Source organism: Phoenix dactylifera, chromosome 6 (assembly GCF_051530095.1).
Source record: "Phoenix dactylifera cultivar Ajwa chromosome 6, Ajwa_hap1_PhDact_Kaust_v1.1, whole genome shotgun sequence".
Classification (NCBI taxonomy): Eukaryota; Viridiplantae; Streptophyta; class Magnoliopsida; order Arecales; family Arecaceae; genus Phoenix; species Phoenix dactylifera.
This window is the reverse complement of record NC_143195.1, coordinates 25,774,328-25,798,657: the sequence shown is the minus strand read 5'-3', so window position 1 is coordinate 25,798,657 and position 24,330 is coordinate 25,774,328. Positions and strand designations below refer to the sequence as shown.

Here is a 24,330-nt window from a genome sequence, read left to right as displayed (position 1 = left end):
AAGTGCAAATAGTTGATGGTAGTCTACTATGAAGAGATAACAAACTACTTCATACTTGTTTTAAAGTGCACTCCAATAAGACAATTTATAGACGAATTGGAACTAGTCTAAGCCCAAACAAAGAAGGAAATAAGACAAAATAAAATACTAAATGAGAGATGAATATTATGAAATTTCTCACAATCTTCTCGTAATCTAATTTTTCACTTTAATGCTGTCCAATAATTCTTATTTATAGATTTCAAAAGGGTGCTATGCCAAAAGGTGTGATGCTTTATACGTATCCCTCCATTCAACTCCTCTATAAAGGGTCACACCCTTTCAAAATGTGAAGCTTTAATTTAAGAAAATAAGACAGTCTTTTGGTATAGTGTCCTGTGAATAACAACCATATGCCAAGAGATGTATCTCTCGTTGATTCATCTCCATAATAAACTTACTAGAAAATAGAAAACAATCTAAAATTTTGATTCACTAGAAAATTTAAAAATCAGAAATATAAATATAAATATTCAACTGGAAAGCATATTATATGTATGTATGTATATATATGTGTGTGTGTACCCAAGCTTGTGATACATGCAGGCATATTTGATGAATTTGGTAATCCATACATAATTATGATGCTCAAAATCTTTTACAATCTTCTATTGCACTTCTTGAGGATCCTAGTGTTATTTTGATTCTTACAAAGCCATTGAGGCCATATGGAAGTGCTAATGCTATTAACTCAATTAATCCAGTACATAAGTGAGTAAGGAAGAAAGATTTGATACATCCTTGATACGCTTTGCTTGATACATTTAAAAAAACCTTCAAGAGTACATCTAAAAACAAATTATATTGGAAGAACTTAAGAAAAGAACTAATTTACAGTTTAATATGCCTTAGAGTCAAGTTATTTTGATTGAAGCTTAACTCTGTCATTTACATGCTTAATGAGCTTAAACTTTAATATGCCAAGCATCCTAAGAAGAAAGAAATAATTTGCAATGTTGTTACTTCTTTTTTATGTTTAATGTGCAAATCTAACCTAAAAATGCAGAAAAACAGGGTTAGAGTCGACCCTGGCACAATTTGGCACACTTTGGCACATTCTGGCACAAATGGCACAGATCTCGGGTCGACCCCAGAAAAGCTCAGGCCGACCCCAGCTCGGGTCGACCCCAGCTCGGGTCGACCCCAGAAAAGCTCGGGCCAACCCCAGCTTCAGCCTTCTGAAAATACAGCCTTCTGAAATTTACTGAGAGGGCCGACCCCAATTTTTCTTGAGTCGACCCCAGGTGGAGCCGACCCCAGAAAAGCTTGAGCCGACCCCAGCCTGATGAACAGTAACTTGAGCCGACCCCAAATTTGCTCGGGTCGACCCCAGCACGGGTGACAGCCCAATAGCTAGTTCTACAGAATTGTTTTTTAAGTCCCCAACGGCTACTTTCTCCATTCCAACGGTAGGAAAGTGTTCTTTAGAGGTTGAAAAAGTATTTAAGAGGCACTATTCATCAGAGGAAGTAACCTTTTGGAAATCAAGAAGCACATTCAAGAGAAAACCCTAGAAAAGCAAGCCTCATTCAATTGCTTCATCTTAAGAGCCAAAAAAAATGGTTGAGCAGTTTCAAAGAGTCATCAATAGCTCCACCAACCCTTGTGAAGTGAAGCAAGCTTGACAAAAAAGAGAATAGCTCCTCCAAAGCGATAAACATTCTCTAAACTCTTCTTTATAGTTTATAATTGCCTTATTTGCTCTTTTAGGAGCTTTCATTCTTTACTTATTACTCTTGTTGTAAGGTTTGTTGGTAAGCTCGTAAAACCAACATTATAGGTTATTGGTGAGCCCGCAAAACCAACGTAGGTTATTAGTGAGCCCGAAAAACCAACTCAGGTTATTGGTGAGTCCGAAAAACCAACTCAGGTTATTGGTGAGCCCGCAAAACCAACATTGAGGTTTATTGGTGAGCCCGAAAAATCAATTGTAAAGATTTTGGATTGTGAGCCTGTAAAACAATCCAACTGTAATCCGACGGATTATAGTGAATTCTCAAGGAGAGGCTTGGGGAGTGGACGTAGGTGCTTAGGGTGCACCGAACCATTATACATTGTCTTGTTTGTATTGTGCTTATTCTTGTATTTATTCTTGCTTTATATTTGATTTTTGCTCTAGGATAAGTTCATACAAATAACTTAAGAAAGCTTCCACCGCTCTTAACAAGAAAACTTTTAAAGCACCAAAAAATTTAGAAAAACCCAATTCACCCTCCCTCTTGGGTTGTCACCTTAGGCAACAAGTAGTATCAGAGCAGGTGCTCTATAATTTCTTGTCTGTTGATTTTGACCTAACCGTCAAAGAGCCAAAGATCATGACAACTCAAATAGATAGTTTTCTAGGAGAAGGACAATTGATTGATAGACCTCCACTATTTAATGGCATAAATTACACACAGTGGAAAGCACGCATGCGCATCTTTATATAATCACTTGATTATAATTTATGGGGTATTATAGTCAATGGGACAAACACAAACACTAATCATAATAAGAAAATGATCCAACAAAATTCAAAAGCCATGAAGCTGTTATATTGTGCATTAGATGAGAATGAGGTTAATTGCACATCTTCTTGCATAACTGCTAAAGACATATGGAATATGCTAGAGGCTAAATATGAAAGCACTAATATTTTTTGTGAAACTGAAATTAGCTCTGAAGAAGAAGAAATGCAAGCTGATATTGAAAACCTATGCCTTGTGGCACACAAGGACGAGGTATGTATTGAAACACAAAGTGTCTCCTCTTCTGAATATGAAGTATGTGATAAAATTGAAAATGATTTTACACTTGATGAGTTACATGATGCATTTCTTGATCTAATGAAAGAACATAAGAAACTCATTCGTAAAAACAAGAACCTGAAGAATGAAAAGAAAACCCTAGTAAATGAAAAACTGAAACTGTCTAATTATTATGAAACTCTAATTAAGAAACATACTAATGAAACTAAAATTTTAATTGAGAAAAATAAAGTACTAAATCAGAAAAACCAACTTCTCACTGAAAGCCATGATAAACTTAAGAAAAATAATAAATTACTTTCAGAAGATAATAGAAGATTAACTAAAAAAGTTGACAAATTGAGACCTATTGTTGAAAGATTTACTTTCAGTTCTGAAAAGTTGAACCTAATGATAAATAATCAAAGAGCTGAATTTAATTATCAACCTTGGTACATTCAAAAATCTTTCAAGAATATATTTGTTAAAATAGTTTCTAATTATTTTAAAACAGATTCTTATAATGCTGATAAACAGGAACAAAAGCTAAGCAAAATCTCTTCTGTTCCTAAATCTGTACATTACAAATTTGATGAATCTAAAAGGCAAAAACAGAAAACTGAAGGTTTATCTACTACTCATATTAAATCTATGTTTGTTAAGTTTAACAAGAGAATGCAGAAATACATTCCTTGTAATCCTAAAATCTGCAAGTCTATGGACAAAATAGCTACTAAAAAAACGTGGGTTCCAAAAGAATCAATTATAGCTAACCTGCAAGGACCCAAAAGAGCTTGGATTCCTAAGTTGAAAATCTGAATATTTTCTGCAGGTGTGTCTAGCACTGAAGGCTCCAACAGTTAATTTGAATATTGGGTGCTCTAGACACATATTAAAGAATGAAACTTAAAATATACTTAAGAAAAGTAATTGAAATGAAAATAATAATGAAAATAATAATTCTTGCATTTTATCATTCTCTTTACCTTAGTATCTGATTAAAACATGAATTGCAGGTATTAATCAATTTTGTGATATAGATAAAATTTAAATATATATATATATATATAATCAAATCATTTCATTTTAATGTATGCTTTACTTACTGTTGGATAAGTTGCTAAATGATTAATCAATTTATTTAGAATAACTCTATGAATTCTCTATATGCTTGATTGAGAGTTTTTATCCATGGCATTATCTTTTATTGATCATAGACATGAGAATGTATACTTGGTATGCCTTTGAATATATGCACCATGAATACCAAGATTAAAGAAATCATTTTTGGCATATAAAATCAACTCATGCTAGTATGTATTTAATCTCAAAAGATCTTGTCATTGGCTTACATAGATTAATTTCTGCAAGATCAAAATTTGCTATGGATGTCATCTAGAAAAACAAACTAGAATCATTTCTAAATCTGAAAACATTGTTTCCACCTCTTAGTCCTTGAAAATTCTTCACAAGAACCTATTTGGATCTCTAGGATAGTGAACCTAGGAGATAAGCTTCTTGATTTTGTAATTATGGATGATTTCTCAAAACTAACGTTGGTTTTGTTCTTGGCACTTAAATTGAAATATTTTTTGCTTTGGCACAAACTTACAAAAGGTTTCAAATGAAAAAGGTTTACAAACTATGAAAATAAAGAAGTATCATGGCACAGTTTGAAAACCAATTTGTTGATAAGTTTTGTACAGAAAATGGTATTGAATACAATTGTTCTTGCACCAAGAACACCATTACATATAGGGGTTATAAAAAAAAAACATAAAAATAGAATCCTTGAAAAATTTGTGTAATAACAATGCTTCGTGATAGTAACTTGGTTAATTGATTTTTGCTATCATCATAGATTGTCATATTATAAGATTTTCTATTAAATCTATTTTTGAAGAAAAACCCTTGTGAACTCAAAAAAAATAGAAAATCAAAAGTTGCATACTTTCATATTTTATAGTTGTACATGTTATGCTGTCAACAATGAAAGATATGCTAAATCCATTAAAACAAATATTTCTTTGGATATTACACTTCAAGCAATGCATATAGAATATTCAATGAAAAGATACTAGTTGTAGAAATATCAATTCATTTTATTCTTATTAAAACTAGATCTTTTATTTAGAATATAGTTTATCATTTTGCTTCTATGTAACAATCTGAATTATGATAGAAACAACTGTTTAAGAAAATTTGATTAAAACTTAGCTAGCATGTCTTATTGATAATTATCTTAAGTAAATAGAATCTAAGCTGAATTAATTCTGAAAACAAAAAATTGATTTAACCTTGATGAATCTTCCTATTAACTCACATGCTTGTCCTTGAACCATCTTGCTTAATGAAACTATCTCTTTAGTTCAAGTGATATGTGCATGCTTGTATCTAGGCAAACTCTTGAGTAAAGTGACTCAATATTCAATTATTGTCATATCTTATGTTGAGTCATCTAGTTAAGAAATACGTTGTATGAATATTTTGTATCTTGAAAAAACTAATAACTTTCTTTCAAGAAAGAAAAAGATTTTGTTAATAATGCAGGATCCTTGAGCAAGAAAATGAGAGATTTCAACTTGAAGGACACCTCCACGTAAGATACAATAAACATTCATATGCAAACAAGAGAGAGGACCTTCTTCAGTCAAAAGTTTACACATAAGAAATCTTATTGTTGCATGATTAAAGTCTTTAATTATTAATTTCTCGATATCGTGTCTATATATGTATTGATTGACTTATGCTTTTAGAAATTGTTTCATGGTTTGCCCAAACTGAAATATACCTTTGCCTACGTGATGCATAACCATGAAATACACAAGTTTATACTTAAAATTTTGATTTAAAATAACTTGTGAGAAGCTATGAATGCTTGAGCATAATTAGATTATTTCTTTATTCTACTCTTTCATGAAAATTACTTGAGAATAATAAAAAGAGAGAGAGATAAAGAAAAGAAAATGAACATTAATTAAGAAAAGTATAACTCAAGTAAAAGCAAATACTCCAATCTTAAGGAAAGACAAAACAAACATAATATATTCGGCACATTTGTGAGACTTGTGTGAGCATTCTTTTAGAAAAGATAAAATCAGTGCTAAATTGTATTTAAATAGGGAGAACTTTATTTGAAAAGAATTGATTTTAATCCTTGACATACTTGTTTTTAATGCTTTAATGGTATGCATACTATATTTCACATGTAGCATGATGTTTTGAATTGTGAGTTTTCAATATTCGAAAAAAAAATTGAGAATTTTGTTCAAATATAATTTGTAATGCTCTATACCTAGATAATTTGATTGAAACATGTTTCTATCAACAACAACATCATTTTCTTTTAGTGAATATCTTTTAAAAAATAAAAGAAAAGAACAATCTGAATTTGCAAATTAGGCAGAATGAATTAATTCGAATTTATCTTTTATTTTGCCTAACATTGGTACATAATGTTCTGATACATGTTAAAATGTCCTCCAATTTGTACCAAAACTCAATATTAAAAATAAAAATTCTGAATGTGCTCTGATGTGCTTGAAATATGTATTTTCAGTCTTAATGACTTAAGATGAGCTACAATGTAGAAGATACATATCTCAAATTATAAATTTTGAAAGCCTCCTTGAAAATTCTTATGAAATTCAGAATATGACATAGTATAAAAGTTTAAACTCCATATAAAATGCTTATATCTTTACATTTTTTGTAATTTTTATTATATGCTTCAAAGATTGCATCATGCTGGAGAATACTTTACTATGATTCTTAGAAAAAAACTACAGCTTAAGAAAAATAAAATTAATTTTGATACCTTGTTTGTTTGCTCCGATACGCATATGAAACATATCATTTTTTATCTTATAAGTGTACTGAAATTGATCTAAATGATGTCAATGATCTTGATTGCGAACAAATGTTTCTAAACATATGATGTTTTTTGATATTAAAAAGATTTATCGTGCTTCATATATACATTGCTGAAAAACTATGATTAAGAAATTAATATTTTGAATATACACTCCTGCATAATTAAATGCTTTTATCATTAAAAAGAAAAGCTATTTTTAAGAAGAGAGTTAATGATCCTGAAGCTTAAAATATTTCAACTCACTCCAATAATTCTTATAGGAAAGAAAATGTAATTACTTTTGAAAGAAATTTGAGCTTCAAAAGAATTATTTTCTGATTAATATTTCCATACATATTCAAAAAAAATTAAGAGAAAATATAATTTATTCTTGAAAGATTAAAAAGAGTGATTGCTATAAATTTTAAAAAATTCTGGATCACTCTACATTCTTGATATTATAGAAGAAAAGAAAGTTTGAAAGAAAATGCATCTTTTGAGGGGGAGCTTTAAATACTCAATCTCTTTATTGAAAATTATCTTCAAACTCTAAACTCTCAAATGGAATGATTAATTAAGGAGGAGAGAAAATTTCAGAGGGAGAGATCATATAGAACTTAATCGTGTAAATTCACAACTAAAGATAAGAGAAAGAATACTAAATGTAAAGTGGTATTAAACTTTGTGCTTCATTGAATATCTTTTAAAAATTGGATTTTCATCTATATTTATCGATAAATCATTTATTTCTGAAAATTAATTGAAAAGGATTCCATCTGTCTTAGTATCAAAAATTTATCTTGAAATCTACTTATGTGTTCTTATTGGGTTGCACTTTAGTGTTTCAATCCTAAACCAATTCATTTTAATTGATTTTGATGCTACGATCTTTAATGGAGTAAAATAAAGTCTTTAAAAGAGCTCTAAAAGAACTTTCAAAATCTTGAATTTTATGTATCCTACATTGCATAAATTCATATTTTGATATCTATGCTCCAATACTTTTATATCATGAAAGAACTTTGAAGTCATTAAGAATTAAGGATTCAACATAATCTTATGTTTTTCGAGTATATAAGTTTTGATCTTTATCTGCTCTTATACTATACTCTGAAAATTAATTAGATTGCTCTTATTTTGCTATATACTTAATATATTAAAAAAAAGAGGTGTTGGATTTTCATTCGTGCCTTTTATGAATATTATTCTTGATACTCCTTGAAATAACTTGAAAAAGATTTCATCTATACTTGATTTGAAAACTATCTTTGAAATCTACATTTAGAGATCTCTTCTGGCTCACATCTTAAATGTCTTCATTTTTAAAGTCAAACTTTTCATCCTTGATTTTGATGTGATCCAATCATAATTTTAAAACTATCTTAATTGGCTTTGATCTGTACTCATTATCTTGTTCTGACAGTATTGCCTTGAGTCACATAATTCATATTCTTGCAATAATTTGGCATGCAATGAATGAAATATTGTCTTGTGCTTAATATTTCATTATTTTGCAATCTTTTTTATGCTGTCAAAAGGGAAAAAAATATCTAAGTATATGCTCATAATGAAGCATGTTCATTATGACTAGTGTCTTCTAGATTTTGTATTTGTTTTAACTAGTATCTACTCTTTGTTATTGTCTGCATTTCTTCTCTAAAATATTATACTTTTGGCAAAGATGATGAAATACATTTTTTCTTTACTCATGATCTTTGTGTCATTACAATACTATCCATTGCTATTCATTCTTTTTGATGATGACAAAAAGGGGGAGAAAGTATAAGAGAGAAACTAGAAGCAAATTTTATAAGAAAGATAATTTTATAAAAAAAAGACCGTATAAGGAAGAAAATATAAAAGGTATATATTGTATACTTACGGGGGAGACATGTATTATACACTTAAGGGGGAGACATTTGACAAAGAGAAAATCTGAATCTGGCACATAATCATAGAGATTTTTCTTGCCTTGATACATAGCTTGAAACTCTTGCTTTAAGGGGGAGCAAAGCTAAACTTCATTAGGCATTCTACTTGGATAAGATAGGGGGAGCTTTTGATTTATTAATACATTCTCTAAATTGGACTATTTGAAACTTTTACACCAAAAGCATTTTCTATACATTAAATCTTACTTCTCACATGAATATCAATTTGCTTATACTCAATGTTTTGTAATCATCAAAAAGGGAGAGATTGAGGATCCTAGTGTTATTTTGATGCTTACAAAGCCATTGAGGCCATATGGAAGTGTTAATGCTATTAACTCAATTAATCCAGTACATAAGTGAGTAAGGAAGAAAGATTTGATACATCCTTGATACGCTTTGCTTGATATATTTAAAAAATCTTCAAGAGTACATCTAAAAATAAATTATATTGGAAGAACTTGAGAAAAGAACTAATTTACAGTTTAATATGCCTTAGAGTCAAGTTATTTTGATTGAAGCTTAACTCTGTCATTTACATGCTTAATGAGCTTAAACTTTAATGTGCCAAGCATCCTAAGGAGAAAGAAATGATTTGCAATGTTGTTACTTCTTTTTTATGTTTAATGTGCAAATCTAACCTAAAGATGCAGAAAAATAGGGTTAGAGTCGATCCCAGAAGAGATGGAGTCGATCCTAGCACAATTTGGCACACTTTGGCACATTCTGGCACAAATGGCACAGATCTCGGGTCGACCCCAGAAAAGCTCAGACCGACCCCAGCTCGGGTCGACCCCAGAAAAGCTCGGGCCGACCCCAGCTTCAGCCATCTGAAAATATAGCCTTCTGAAATTTACTGAGAGGGCCGATCCCAAGTTTCCTTGAGTCGACCCCAGGTGGAACCGACCCTAAAAAAGCTTGAGCCGACCCCAGCCTGATGAACAGTAACTTGAGTCGACCCCAAATTTACTCGGGTCGACCCCAGCATGGGTGACAGCCCAACGGCTAGTTCTGCAGAATTATTTTTTAAGTCCCCAACGACTATAAACGGCTACTTTCTCCATTCCAACGATAGGAAAGTGTTCTTTAGAGGTTGGAGAAGTATTTAAGAGGCACTACTCATCAGAGGAAGTAACCTTTTGGAAATCAAGAAGCACATTCAAGAGAAAACCCTAGAAAAGCAAGCCTCATTCAATTGCTTCATCTTAAGAGCCAAAAAAAAATGGTTGAGCAATTTCAAAGAGTCATCAATAGCTCCACCAACCCTTATGAAGTGAAGCAAGCTTGATAAAGAAGAGAATAGCTCCTCCAAAGCGATAAACATTCTCTAAACTCTTCTTTGTAGTTTATAATTGCCTTATTTACTCTTTTAGGAGCTTTCATTCTTTACTTATTACTCTTGTTGTAAGGTTTATTGGTAAGCCCGTAAAACCAACATTGTAGGTTGTTGGTGAGCCCGCAAAACCAACGTAGGTTATTGGTGAGCCCGAAAAACCAACTCAGGTTATTGGTGAGCCCGAAAAACCAACTCAGGTTATTGGTGAGCCCAAAAAATCAACTTAGGTTGTTGGTGAGCCCGCAAAACCAACATTGAGGTTTATTGGTGAGCCCGGAAAACCAATTGTAAAAGTTTTGGATTGTGAGCCTGGAAAACAATCCAACTGTAATCCGACGGATTATAGTGAATTCCCAAGGAGAGGCTTGGAGAGTGGATGTAGGTGCTTGGGATGCACCGAACCACTATACATTGTCTTATTTGTGTTGTGCATGTTCTTGTATTTATTCTTGCTTTATATTGATTTTTGCTCTAGGGTAAGTTCATACAAATAACTTAAGAAAGCTTCCACCGCTCTTAACAAGAAAACTTTTAAAGCACCAAAAAATTTAGAAAAATCCGATTCACCCCCCCCCCCTCTTGGGTTGTCACCTTGGGCAACACTTCTAAAAACTGAAATTTTATTGATATAAGAGATTTTTTGGTAGAAAGTGATTTATAGGCAATCGACTACGTAGAGTTCAGAGAAGAAGAGAGGGTAGCCCTCTTCATGTATACCTATCTAGATTTATTAGTTTCATGCAATTACCATTAAGGACTAAAGTGCTGTTGTCATCTGCGGGGGCAAATGACACCATATCTTTTATGGCATCAATCACTGTATTACAAGCATGCAACTCAGGTGTATGGTACTATAATTTTCCATATGGATAGCTAGCTCTTTCTTTCTTCTTCCCTTGTCACATTACTTAACACTCACTACAAGAAAAAGAAGCTTTGGTGATATTTTCTAAGATTTTTACCGACGCTTTTAAAAGCATCGCCAAAGCGTCGGCTATGTTAAGGTGGAAAAAAAATTTGCCAATGCTTTTGAAAAGTGTCGTTAAAGGGTGAGCTTTAGCGACGCTTAAAAGCGTCCCTAAAAGCCGACGCTTATAAGCGTTGATCAGTTAGTGATACTTGAAAGCATCGGCTTTTAACTGCTTTTCTTTTTAGTTAGCGATGCTTTAAAGCATTGTTATAATTATTTTTAAAAAAAATATTTAATTTTTTTAGAGGTCATCCTCCTAATGCCATGGCGCCTTTCCTTTTAGCAAGCTCAGAAAATCAAAATTAATCCAAAGCCATAAGCCCTGTAGCACAGAAAGATGTGATTGGGTAATCTAAAACCATTCAGGCCACTTAAAATTGCCATATTCATGAAAATGGGATAGAGAGTAATCAAAATTTATTTCCAAATTTATGCAAATACCAAATGAAATGATTCACAGATCGTTCAAAGTACCTGCATTGACTCTCTCTCTCTCTCTCTCTCACTTTTTTTTTAAAACAAAAGCTGCATTGTTTCTCAACATACCAAAATTTACAATTCAAAAAGCAGAAACTAAAACAAGAATCATAATTTTCAAAAAATATTTAATTAAAAAGAACAGAATGACAAAGAAGCTGACCTTCTTGAGCGCCAACCTCTGCAATTTGGGCACCTCCTCCATCAACCGGGCCTTGGTGCGCTGGATCTTAGCATTCATCGCTGCCATTGTCACCCTATTTTTCTTCCCGGCATCCATCTCCCATTTCTACACAATAGATCCATTAATCAGGAAAAAGAAAAAGTGTGCCACTAAGGGAACATCAGAGAAAAGAAACCTTAGAAGGAAGAAAGAGGAGGAGGACCTGGAGGGCGGTATCGATGTCGGACTTGACGGCGGCGAAGAGGAGGGTGAAGGCATCATTACCAGAGACATTCTTTACGTGCTGCTTCTCAACGCCACAAAGAGAAGTGGAAAAATAGGAAGGGAGCTGAGGATAAGGCCGCCTTCCACAGGCCAGCCCACCAACTGCCGCCGCCGCCGCCTGCGATGATGGAGAGGGAGGAAGAGTAGTAGAGGCAAAAGAGGTCGGAAATGGGAGGTAAGAGGATGATTTGAGGAAGAGGAGGACTTGGTTGGGGAAGATTGGTCTCAGATCGAGAAAGAGCGATGGAGAGAAAAGGGGACGAGGTTAGGAATTTAGGAGGACCGGGGGGCATGCTGGAGGGTTTGGGGGCGGCTGGGGGGAGAATGGGACAATCGGCCTCCGATGATGCTTTTGAAAGCATCGTCGTTGGAAAATCAGCCTCCGATGATGCTTCGTTAGAAAATCGGCCTCCGACGATACTTTGCAAAGCGTTGTTTGTTATTTTGATTTCTGTCGATGCTATTTAGAAACGTCGCATATTTTGGCATGGCAGCCAAAATTACCAATGCTTCTCCTTAGCGTCGGTAGTTAGGTGTTAGAAAATATTGTTTTTTCTTGTAGTGACTATTCCTTAATTATTTCTAAACCAAATCTTAGATCTTAAATAATCAAATTTTCCACCGACAATCTACTTATCTTCTGTGATAGTGAGGAACCCTCTCTTGAAACTTAGAAAGCCTTCTTGAAATAAAATCAGAAGAGATAAACAAGGACCTCCCACTAACAAGAGCCAGAAAACCAAAACAAAAGGAGAACAGAAGGAGAAAACATCGGGAAGCTAGCAAATCCAGGATATCGTGCATTAAGCTTGAACAATTGATAAATACAACGGTTCTGTTCAGGAAGAGATGGAGGTGAAAGGTATAGACTTCTCACCTTTGCTTGAAGTGGTAATGAGAAGAAAGATTCCAGGATGGCATATGGCTGCTTCTGCCACTGCACCTAGAGGAAGGGACTAATGAACATCTTCTTTCGCTCTTCTCTGTAGGTGCAGGTGCAAATGCAACTATATGAAGGGACCATGGCTGAAAGATTTGGAGATATTTTAATCCTCTATACCTCTTCTCTCTATGTGTCTGGCCAGCGATGGACTCCTCGCCTCTGGAAGGCAGGCAGAAGGAGAGAGGAGGGGGGAAGGGGGCAAGGACAGAAGGCCTCTCGCTCTTCCAGCTTTTATGGAGGGGAAAAGGAGCACGTGTGACGTGTGGCTTATCCAGTAGCCTAGGGTTTGAGAAAGGCTTGTCCTCAGGTGTCACGTGAAGCGAAGGTACTTCACGTGGGATTGGTCTGCCGGGCCCATGGGGCGGGGGCTTGCGAAAGGAAGGCACTTCACGTGGGATTGGTTTGTCGGGCCAATTGGGTGGGAGCTTGTGACGTAGGCTTTGCTCAATTGGAATGGACGGGAAGGGTTTTTGGTGGCCAACCTTTCTGAAAATACTATTTAGATGGGAAAGAAGAAATTACTTAGTATGCTACGAAATTTATTATTTTTTAATTTTTTAAATATATTTATATCGGCAATGTATAATAATCTATTCTTAAAAAAATAAAAGGAAAGGTTTTGTTCGAGACCATGGTAGTGTAGATACCGGTGGTAGTATTGCTAGTGACTGAGATCTCTATGTGGATGGACAGCGAATTCGATAGTCTCCTATGTGTCCAATCATTTTAAGAATATTTTTTAAACGAAAAAGTGGAAGTTATGCGGTGCACCATTAGACTTGTTATTTTTTAACTTTTTTTTATATATTTATATTCGCACTATATAATACATCTGTTCTACATAAATAAATAAATAATAATAATAATAATAATAATAAAGGCTTTGTTCAAAGACCATGGTGGTGTAGATGCCAGTGGTAGTATTGCTAGTGACTGAGATCTCTAGCATGGGAATTATTGTTTTCCCGGCTGACTTGGTTTTGACTACTAGATGCTTCAGATCCTTTAAGGTAATATGAGTCAAGCTCTGTTAATATGTGACTTGGAAGATGGGCTATTCCAACCACCAGTTAGGAGCAGGAATTGGTCATGATATGGACTACTGGACCCCATGATCCACTATCTCCATAACTGTCCCATGATGCTTGTTAACTTGTCCCTTGGTATGCAAATTATCAAGGCTCTTGTGGGTCCACATAAAGCTAGGGTTGACCTCAAATATAATTTCAAATTACAGATTTTGTCATAAGTCTTCACTCATAATTAATTAAAGTTTTGAACTTGGCTTTGGTTGAGCTTATTCGAGCCTAATTTTAAATCTGGATAAACACAAGCATGTTTTGAATGGCTCGATACTCGAATTAAACTAGACTCAGATCAAGGTCTGGTCAATCTTGATTAACCTTGAAACTCCTTGCCTCCTGTTACAAAATATAATCCATGATATATAGAACTTTCGAGCTATCAGGCCTTATACCCTTGCAGTCCATCATATTACCATCCATTCTTTCAAAAGAGTAGGAGGTGATGAGAAAAATCAGATAATGAATTATAACATTATGATCAAACCATCACCGAGTTTTAGTAGTTGGGATTGATTAATTTCAATGGATCATTGTAAATATACATTATCTATAAAAATTTTAACACTTATACATACTTTTTAGCCATATACCAAAGCTTGGTCTAGCTAGCTAGGGTTAGCTCAGGGAGAAATAGGTAGGCATTGGTCAGCCCAACTTCGGGAATCTACAGGATGGAATAGATGGCCAGGCGATACATGCTTTCCTCCTTTCGCCCATCCGAAAATGATTATGGAGGAGATAGTTTAGAGAGAGAGGCATTCTCTTAACTATAGAGAAATACGAAATCTCATCCAACTCTAGTTTTATCTATTGAAAGATTCCTTGCGTGCATGGGCGCATTAGGGTGGGGGTAATGCTAGAATCCCTCATTAAGCTAGGGGGCAACATCAGTAAGGGAGAGAAAAAGAGAAGATTAGAACATATATAGACACATCGAATCCTTAGGTAATGCTACATAGGCATCCATTGATTAAGCTGGATTTTCTTTACCTTAATTAAGCTACTTTTTTACGTCTAGGGTTTTTGTCATGTACACACATAGGCATACAAAAGGAGAACATCAGAAGACACCAAAACATTTTCATCCAAAATTTTCTCTAGCAGATGATTCACCATCAAGGCAAAATATTTTCTTATACTTTGCCAATTCTTTTTATATTTTTCTAAATTCAGCAATCAATGTTTTGTGCCTTTCGAGCAAAACTACATGTTCCCACTTTGATTACTTGAGTTCGATCTCAAGTTGTGTTCAAGCATTCACTACAGCAAAAAGAACAATGCTGATGTATTGATGCTGACGCTAGATAGAAGCGTCGGTAATTTTGGCTCCAGCACCAAAATTTGCCAATGCTTTTAAGTTGCATCGGCAGGAAATGACACTAAATTGGGTCAGCGTGGAAAGTAAGCTATCCGACGATGCTTTTCGGAGGCCAAAAAAAGAGAAACCGTGGAAGCGTCATCAGAGGCAGGAGTGATAGTGGGGAGATGACACTAAAAAGCGCCATCAGACTCCCCATGACGCTCTACTGCCGATCTTGTTATAAAAAAATCTAATCCTCCAGTAATGGAAACCTAGCCACTAAGAGAGAGAGAGGAGGAGGAGGAGGAGATGGAAACCCTAGCCCCACATCTAGCCATCTCCAAAGCCGCGAAGGTGATCCACACCCTGGAGGCCGATCCCGTTGGCAAGGAGCACCACCAGTTCATCCAGATCCAGTCGGATGCGCACCACACAATGGGGGAGGCGCCGATGAAGCTGGCCGCGAAGGCGGAGGAGAAGGAGGACAACGCGGGCGGCGGGAGGCAAAGGCGGAGGACCGAGAGGCAGGAGGCGAAGACGGAGGAGGAGGACGATGCAGGAGGAGAGGTGGACCCCTGTGACGCGACTTCATCAACCAGTTCCAGCAGCAGCTCGAGCTTCAGCAGATCGACTCCATCGTGAGGTACAAGGAGATGCTCAATCGTGGGTTGAGATTTTTGCCTCCAATTTTTACTTCTTTTGTTGGTAAAAATAGGGAAGAAAAGAAACATCCTCAAATTGCATCGGTGGATCAAAATATGGATTTCAGTGGGCCATCTAGTATTTCTTCTTACAATGTGAGGATGCCCAAAACCAAAAAATCAATTGTTCTATTGTTGATATCAAGCTTTCTTCCTTCGACAACCAGAACGTTCTTGAGATGGGGTTAGGTGATGTAATTTGTAATTTGTAAATGAAACCCCAGATGGAGTTTGGGAATCTTTTGCAGTTTATTATAATTTGCAAAAGAAACATCATTAATGTAATTTATTGTAATTTGTAAAAAAATATCATTATCACCTAGATGAGGTTATATGTTTTTTTGTTGCAACACCTTATTGATGGAGTTTGTAAAAGAAACATATTTTCGGGCTTAAATTTTCTGAGCATGATCATGCTGCTCCATCAACAACAGACCCCTCAATTTTTGAAAGAATATTAGGTACGAAGTTGCTCGATAAAGGCCGATACTTATAAGCGTCGGCGGAAGCCAAGATAGCCCGACATTTATAAGCGTTGGCAAAGCTTCCGTTTTTATTGATGCTTTTTGAAAACATTGGAAAAAAAATTTTCCCCTCTCTTCCTACCGACGTGTTTGCGATGCTTTCAAAAGCATTGATGCCAAAATTACCAATGCTTATAAGCATCGGTATTGGCTCTAAAAAGTTCCGAAAAATATAAATTTTTTTGTAGTAATTATACATCCTTTGATATAGATATCTAAAATATTCTTTATCAACAAAATTGAAATCCTTAATTTTAAATCCCAATTTTTCTTTTAATCTTTTAATAGCTAGTAAGGCGTCATCTTCATTCGATCCAGCTTCATCAGTATCTAAGCATCTCCAAACTCTTGCTACCTTTGATACCTCATTTTCTTCACCTAAGACAACATATACAAAAGATCAAAACAATGCGTCATCCCTTAATTAAATACCGTGAATAGAAGGAGGAAGCACTAGTTTTTTTAAAAATCTATAGTTCAAAAAAAAAAAAAAAGGTAAGAACAAATATTTTTCAAGTGGTGCATTGCTGACTAAAGAAACTGAAGCAATTAATATAAAATTTAACTTAATATCTCAGTTTTTTTTTCCGCAATCAGCACCACAAAGATAAAAAGTTCTTCCAACAGAGTGAGTATCTTGGAAAACTGATAAAAAAAAACAAGAAAAGTCAAGTAAATTCCTTTTTTTTAAAATGAAGAAACATAAATAATGGGAATAAAAGAAATGTAGATTTTTTTTAAGATAAACATCATCAATACAGCAACACACAGCAGAAGAGTCCAATTTTTTGAAGCTTTGGTTCGAAGGGCAGACAGAAAAAAGCCATTCTAAGCCAACATATGGCCACACTCTCCATAGCCCGTTCTATTTTCTATAGGGATGGGGGTTTTTTATTTTCGTTCCGGCCAACATTGGTCTTCATTCATCCAAAATCTCTCACCCAAAAAAAAGCGGCAGATCATGCTGCACTCCTTCCTCAAGGAAAAAAAAAATGTTTCCCCGAGTAATACCCAAAAAAATCCCATCTTTCTGCACAGATCCGGCATTTTTTTTCCTAATGGGATTTTTTAATCCGATTTTAGCATCATCACAGCACACATAACAGCCATTTATTTTTTTCATATTTTTTTTCTTTTTTTTCTGTAGCCAATACTTCAACATCCTTCCGAGCTCCATCCAATTCAATGGCCACCGGAAGAACCTGAGTCAAAAGGAAAGAACAATCTGGCTCTAGGATGATTGCGACCGGTGATTGTCAGATCTTTGGTATCTTTGTTTTGATAATAGAGTTGAGGGAAGCTTGGATCGGCCTGAAATATGCTTGATGCGTGTTGCAAGCCAAATCTTAGTGCTCAAGGGCGATGGATCCAGTAGAGTGTAGAAGAGATGTGTGATTACTATTTGGGCTCATTTGATTCGCGGAAAGTATCTTCCCTTCTAGAAATATGATTCTTGGGAATCAGATTTCTAGGAAAATGATACCTAGAAAAGTATTTTTGGCATGTTTGGTTGACAATGGGAAAGTGACAAATTTCCAAAGTGCTTATATTTGGTTGACTATCCACTTTTCTGAGAAAGTTATGCATAATTTCTATTATGCCCTTAATAAAAATTAGGTCTTTAATGCCTCTTTAATGCTTCTTTAATGCTGAAGGGTCTTTTTGGAAAAAAATAAAAGAAGGAATGATTCTCACCTCATGAAAAAGTAACTTTTTTATGTTTCTCATAGAAAAGACTTCCCATGAAATGTGTGAATTATATTCTCATGGGAATACAATTTTTCCATCTCTTTTCTTTGAAAACTCCAACCAAATAAGAGGCATCTCATTATTTTTTTTGTTGACCACACTTTTTTTTCTTTTTTTTTTTTAACGAGCTTGTTATTTTTTAGAAATATTTGGGCGATGGTGGGGCTATAGTTTCGCCGACTAAGCATGTGTATTAAGGGGTAGGAAAAGGGATGACCATCCGGTGTCCTCTAAAATATATTATTTTTTATTTTTTTTTAAGGTGCATTTAGGTCTATTAAGCATGACACATCCCTTTCAAAGAAGGTGGAAGTGGAGAAGAAGCGGCAGTGGCCACTGCAACGGCAGCATCATCTCTATTTTTTTTAATAACAGGGGAAAGAAGAGAAGCCGTACAAAAAATACAGTGATTTTCATCAATGGGAACGTACAAATAAGATGGAAATTGTGTTTTTAATTAATGCAAAAGTACAAAGGCCTCCCCACCGAGCCTCGATTCTGCAGCCTACTCATCCTCGTGAGAATAAATTCGACTTTACCGTCCGCGATCTGGATTGGATGCCGATTGATCGGCCACGCGGCGGAAGGATAGCGCAGACACGCGTCACATAGAGGCGTGCCTGGATCGGCTTTTTTTTTTTTTTTTTTTTTTTTTTTTTTTTTTTTTTTTTTTTTTTTTTTTTTTTTTTGCTAAAACGGGCAATTCATACTACTCGGATACGAACACACCCAACAGAATCTGCATACAAAAGGTCCCGGAATGCTCCGGGCACGTCATCCCCACCAACCCAAAGGGTGCCTCCTGAGTGGCTCGCAACATACGCCGCCACCCAGTCTGCCGCCCCATTCGCCTCACGATATACATGCATAACCTGAAGGGAAAATCCCTCACTCACCATCAACCATATATCACGGAGTAAAGGGTGAACTCCTCCATCACTATGAGGGCCCTCCCGGATCCAACTAATCACGGTGGCTGAGTCACCCTCCAGGAGGATAGAGCTCGCCTGAAGTACCTGTCGCGCATACCGTAATCCCATCCAAGCCGCCCGCAGCTCTGCCCCTGGGACCGAGGTATCGAAAATCTGACAACCCCCTGCTGCCACCATGTTGGAGCCTGGGCCCCTAATAACAAAACCTGCTCCTCCTCTCCTGCCTCCATCCAAGACTGAGCCGTCAAAATTGACCTTGAGGAAGCTTGGGGGTGGGGGCTCCCAGGTGAAAAACACCGTGTGAGTGGCTGCCGAAGCAGAATGGGGGCCCCAGATGTCCCTAGCTGTCAAAGGTCTATGATGCAGATCTACAGAAAGAAACTCTACTGCCTGAGCCCGAGCCCGCTCCATCACAAATCGTGGGGACAGGCTAGGCCTACCAAAAACACGGGCGTTCCTGGCCATCCATACCTGGTAAGCTGTGCAGGACGCCCTAATAGCCACAGACCTCATCTGGGTGGAGATGGAACAACGCCGGACCTCCTCCAAAAAACTATCCCTCCGTCTCCAGACCGCCTCCGGAATCCCTGATAACCTCCAAGTCCCCCTCGCCCAGACACACTGGAATAGTACATGATCCACTGACTCATCTGCCTCACAATACTGGCACAAAGGAGGAATGCTAACTCCCCGACGGCTCAACTCCAAGCTCGTCGGCAGACGATCCCATGCTACCTTCCAGAGGAATAGTGCCACCCTCTGGTGTAGCCCGAACCTCCATATCCAGCCACAGTCCCTACCCAGGTCTGACTCCTGCTGAAGAACCCGAGCGACCTCACCAACCCTGACTCTGGCCCTACAAGTGGTGCTCCAAACCCTAACATCTGGACCTCCCGATCCCGGGATGGGGAGGGCTCGAATCCGCTCTGCTAAGTGCTCTCCGAAGAACTGGCCCAACCTGTCGACATCCCACTCTGCCTCCCCAGGCATAAGGAGGTCATGCACTTGGAGCCCCACAGGCCCCTCATCACTGATCATCGTCGGCCACAGCCTCAGCGGAAGTGCATCCACCCAAGGGTCCTCCATCACATCAATGCTCCGTCCATCGCCAATCAGCCACCTAGTATGTGCCAGTGCAATAGGTATATATCTCCCAACCTCACGCCATATGAAAGATGCCCTCCGGCCACCCACCACCTGCCCAGCTGAGCCTGGCCGACCATATCTCGCTCTCATGACCTGACACCAGAAACCATGTGGCTCCAAAACAGTCTGCACTGCACGTCGCGCCAGGAGCGCCTCCCGCCTCGCCAATAGAGACTGCACCCCCAAACCACCCTCCCTTAGAGGAAGGCATACTCTCTCCCAGGCCACCAAGTGTACCCCATGCCCCCCCCCCCCCGAGGAGCCCCACAGGAAACTACGCATAAGCCGCTCTATACCCACCAGCACCGTCTTCGGCACACTAGTATGGGCCATAGTATAGACAGGCATGGAACAGAGAACTGACCTAACAAGCGTCAACCTGCCCATCATAGAAAGTGACGAGGCTCTCCAACCCTCGAGCCTGCTCTGCACCCTCTGTATCAAAGTAGAGCACTCCGCCATCCTCAGCCTCCTCCCTGTGATGGGGACACCAAGGTAGTCTAGTGCCCCCTCCTGCTCCCGCATCTCCAATATCGCCCTGATCTCCCGTCTGACCCTCCGCTCCGTGCTCGGACTGAAGTGTATGGATGATTTTTGGTGATTGATTCTCTGCCCAGACGCCGTACAATACTCCGTCAACACCCTCTGGATGGCTCGCGCATCCCTCACCCTCGCCCTAGCCAGAAGCAGGCAATCATCTGCAAAAAATAAGTGAGAAATAGGGCGGGCACCCGGGGCTGGACTGTAAGCAGCCAGCACCCGGTCCTCGCAGGCTACATGTAAAGCACGGGACAGTACATCAGCGCAGATGATGAATAGGTATGGGGACAAAGGACAGCCCTGACGAAGCCCCATAGTAGCTCGAAAGAAGGGCGAAGGCGTACCATTGACCAAGATGGAGAATCTAGGCCCCTGCACACAGCCAAGAACCCAGTCAATCCAGATCTGATGGAAGCCAAAACTCTCCAGTGCCCGTCTGAGAAACTCCCATCGGATCCGGTCATAAGCACGCTCCATGTCCAGCTTTACTGCCATCAAACATCGCCTCCTCGAAGCTCGCTGTAAGTCTCCCATCATCTCCTGAGCTAGCAAAATATTGTCTGATATACTCCTCCCAACCACAAACGCACCCTGCTCCTGACTAATAATAGTAGGCAACAGAGCCTTCATCCTCCCAACCATAAGCCTCGCCACAATTTTATACACTGTGGTACACAAACTAATAGGCCTGTAATGACCGGGCTCCGACGCATCCCGTCGCTTCGGAACCAAGGTAATGTAAGTAGCCTGCCAGTCATCTGTCATCACTGCCCTACTGAAGTATAGCTGCACAGCCTCCACCACTGATCTCTGAATAATACTCCAATATCTCTGAAAGAAAAAGGGTGGAAAACCATCCGGTCCTGGGGCCTTGTCCCCTGCTAATGCCCAAACTGCCTCCTGCACTTCTGTATCTAAAACCGGCTGAATCAATGCTTCATTATCAGCCTCCTCAATCCTGACTGCCGGCCTGGGGAGCTGACCCCGGACATAAGTCCCCTCTACCTCCGTCCATCTGGATCTGAAAAAGTCGACCATCACCTGTCGCACTGCCGAGTCCTCCTCCACTCGCTGGCTCGTCCCAACTCTCAATGATCGTATCATGTTCCTTTGCCTCCTGATGATCGTCGATCGATGAAAGAAACTAGTGTTTCGGTCCCCCTCCTTAACCCACTGCGCCCTCGACTTCTGCCTCCAAAAAATCTCATGCTGATGCAGTAACGAGTGATGAGAGGCCAAGTGACGACGCAGCTCTGCCATCTCCTCCTCCTCTAGCTCTCCATCTCGATCCTCCCTCCCCTGGAGCTCCGCAATCAACCCCTCTACCTCCTCTAGTCTCCTGAATATATTGCCCACTACCTCCCGGTTCCATCTGCGCAGGCGTCGCTTAGTAAGCTCCAATCTACGCGATACCCTCTGCATAGCATCTCCCTGCACTGGCATGCCCCATGCCCTCCTAACTACTTCCCAGGATTGGGGGTATGACAACCACAGCTTCTCAAATCGGAATGGGCTATGGTGGCTAGAGCTCACTGCTGTAGAAATCAAAAGAGGACAATGATCTGAGGCGATCCGAGCAAGGTGACTGACCTGGTATGATGGAAATCGCTGAATCCAGTCCGGAGATGCCAACGCCCTATCCAGCCGCTCCCATACTCTCGCTCGTCCAAGCTGGTTGTTACACCAAGTAAATCGCGGCCCAGAAAAGCCAAGGTCCACGAGGCCGGTATCATCCAGGAACTCCCGGAACTCCCTCCTATCTCCAGAGTCGGAGTAGGCCCTACCACCACGTTTCTCATTGGAGCTAAGAATGCAGTTGAAATCACCCACCACCATAGTCGGGATCCCCTGAGTCAACAAACGGGTCAGCTCGCCCCAAAGGACTCTCCTCGTCCGGTAATCAGTGCTGGCATAGACCCCACACAGGACCCACGGAGCTTCATTTGGTTCCGAGATGACCATCACAACCTGCTGAGTGCAATTGCGAAAGACATCTACAGAGGCCACTCCCCGCTTCCACAACAACAAAATACCTCCAGACAAGCCCTGGGATTCTACTACAAAGGAATCCCAATCAAAAGCTAAGCGCCGCTGCACCCGACGCATACCTTCTCCAGATACCCGTGTTTCACAAAGAAAACAAATATCGGGGCAATGAAGCTGCACAAATCTCCTGAAGGACGACAAAAATGAAGGCTTGGCCGCCCCCCTACAATTCCAAGCTAAAATCTTCATATAACACAGTGGGATAAGTGTTTGCCCTGTCTGCGTGGGCTTCTCTTTCCCTGTTCATGAGGCTTAACCTCCTCACCCAACTCCCCACCTTCCTGGATCGCCGCCCGCAGCAAATCAGCCACCTTGCCATGATCCTGGATGGGAGAAGAAGACCCCTGCCCCGTGCCCCCTGGAGTGCTTCTCATCACCACCACCGTAGAAGAGGCTGGGGAGAGCCTTACCGGAGCTGCCAGAGGTCTGAGAGTCCCATCCCCGTCCTCCATCTTCAGCTTCCCCTTGTTTTTCTGACACGGCGTGGGCACCACCTCCCTTTGTGAAGCTTTAGCCGAACTCAGCTCCTTCCGGTGGTGCAGGCCCTCCAGCACTTCCTTGGCCGGAACCTTGCTGCCCTCTCCGGCCACACCCTCGCGCCGAGCTGGGGTCTCACCTGCCACTGCCGTTCCGCTTGCCGTGGGCGCTCCGTCCTCCGCTCGCATAGTCCCAGCCGTTCCGGCAGCAGGTGGAGCACCGCCCAACGTCGGTCGACTAGGGGGTCTCACCGGCGGCAGGGAGGCACTCCAGAAGTGCCTCCGACCATCCTCCCTCCGGCGTAGGCACGGGTCATCGAAAGAGGACGTTGAGACCGATCGAGGCAAATGAGTCGACTCAGCCCTACCAACTCCCACAGCCCCCTTCCGCTTGGCTGGGCTTCTGGCCCTTTTCAATGGGCTTGGGCCCTGCCCATGGGCCAGCCCAGTAGCAACATCTAGGCCCTTTATCCCGTGGCCCGACCCATCAGTGAGAGGCAGGCCTGGGCTTGGCTTGGCCCGTCCCGAGTCGGATCCACCCTGCTGGCCAAGAGAAGTGGTCGAACCCAACCCCTTGATGATTTCCGGTTCAGACCCCAGAACCCCACCAGTTTGGGTCATCTCCGCGTCCGACACCCGTGCTTCCGTCTCCTTCGTCTCCGGCGACCTCCTCCTGGCCAGCTTAGAAGGCTTTTGCCAGCCCTCCGTGTCCGTGGGCGACAGAGGGAGATTCGGCGCAGCGATAGGAGACCTCGGCCCCAGATCAGAGGGAGGATCCTGCACCGGAGTTGTTTGAGCGACCTTCGCCACCGAGGCCTTCTTCATCGGCTTGTTCGCCTTCGGCCGCCATATCTTAGTTGTTGTCAGCCACGGGCCGAAGGGACGCCGACTCCCCAACTCATCACCCTCCTTCACCTCAGATGACAGCCCCTGGGGGGGCTCCTCCATCCCAGTCCGTTGGGAGCTCTGTTCTCCCTGTTCTCCAGCCGTCGCCGGGGCCGTGGGAGGAAAGGGGCAATCCCCCTCCCCGTGCCCCAACCGAGCACACTTGTAGCAAAAACCAGGCAGGTTTTCATAACGGAAAACCTGCCAGTGTAGGTCGGATCCT

General features: G+C 39.9%; 1 long non-coding RNA gene across 1 annotated transcript in view; it reads right to left on the bottom strand.

The window, feature by feature from the left end:
• The window catches only part of LOC113461118 (uncharacterized), a 60,291-nt gene extending 47,301 nt beyond the window's left edge, over window positions 1–12,990 (bottom strand). Inside the window, exons 1-2 of the long non-coding RNA XR_016395747.1 lie at window positions 11,719–12,990; window positions 11,496–11,621 (exon numbers count right to left, since the gene is read on the bottom strand). This is a non-coding gene — a long non-coding RNA (uncharacterized LOC113461118). The remainder of the gene's footprint in view (window positions 1–11,495; window positions 11,622–11,718) is intronic.
• Window positions 12,991–24,330: the final 11,340 nt, after the last annotated feature.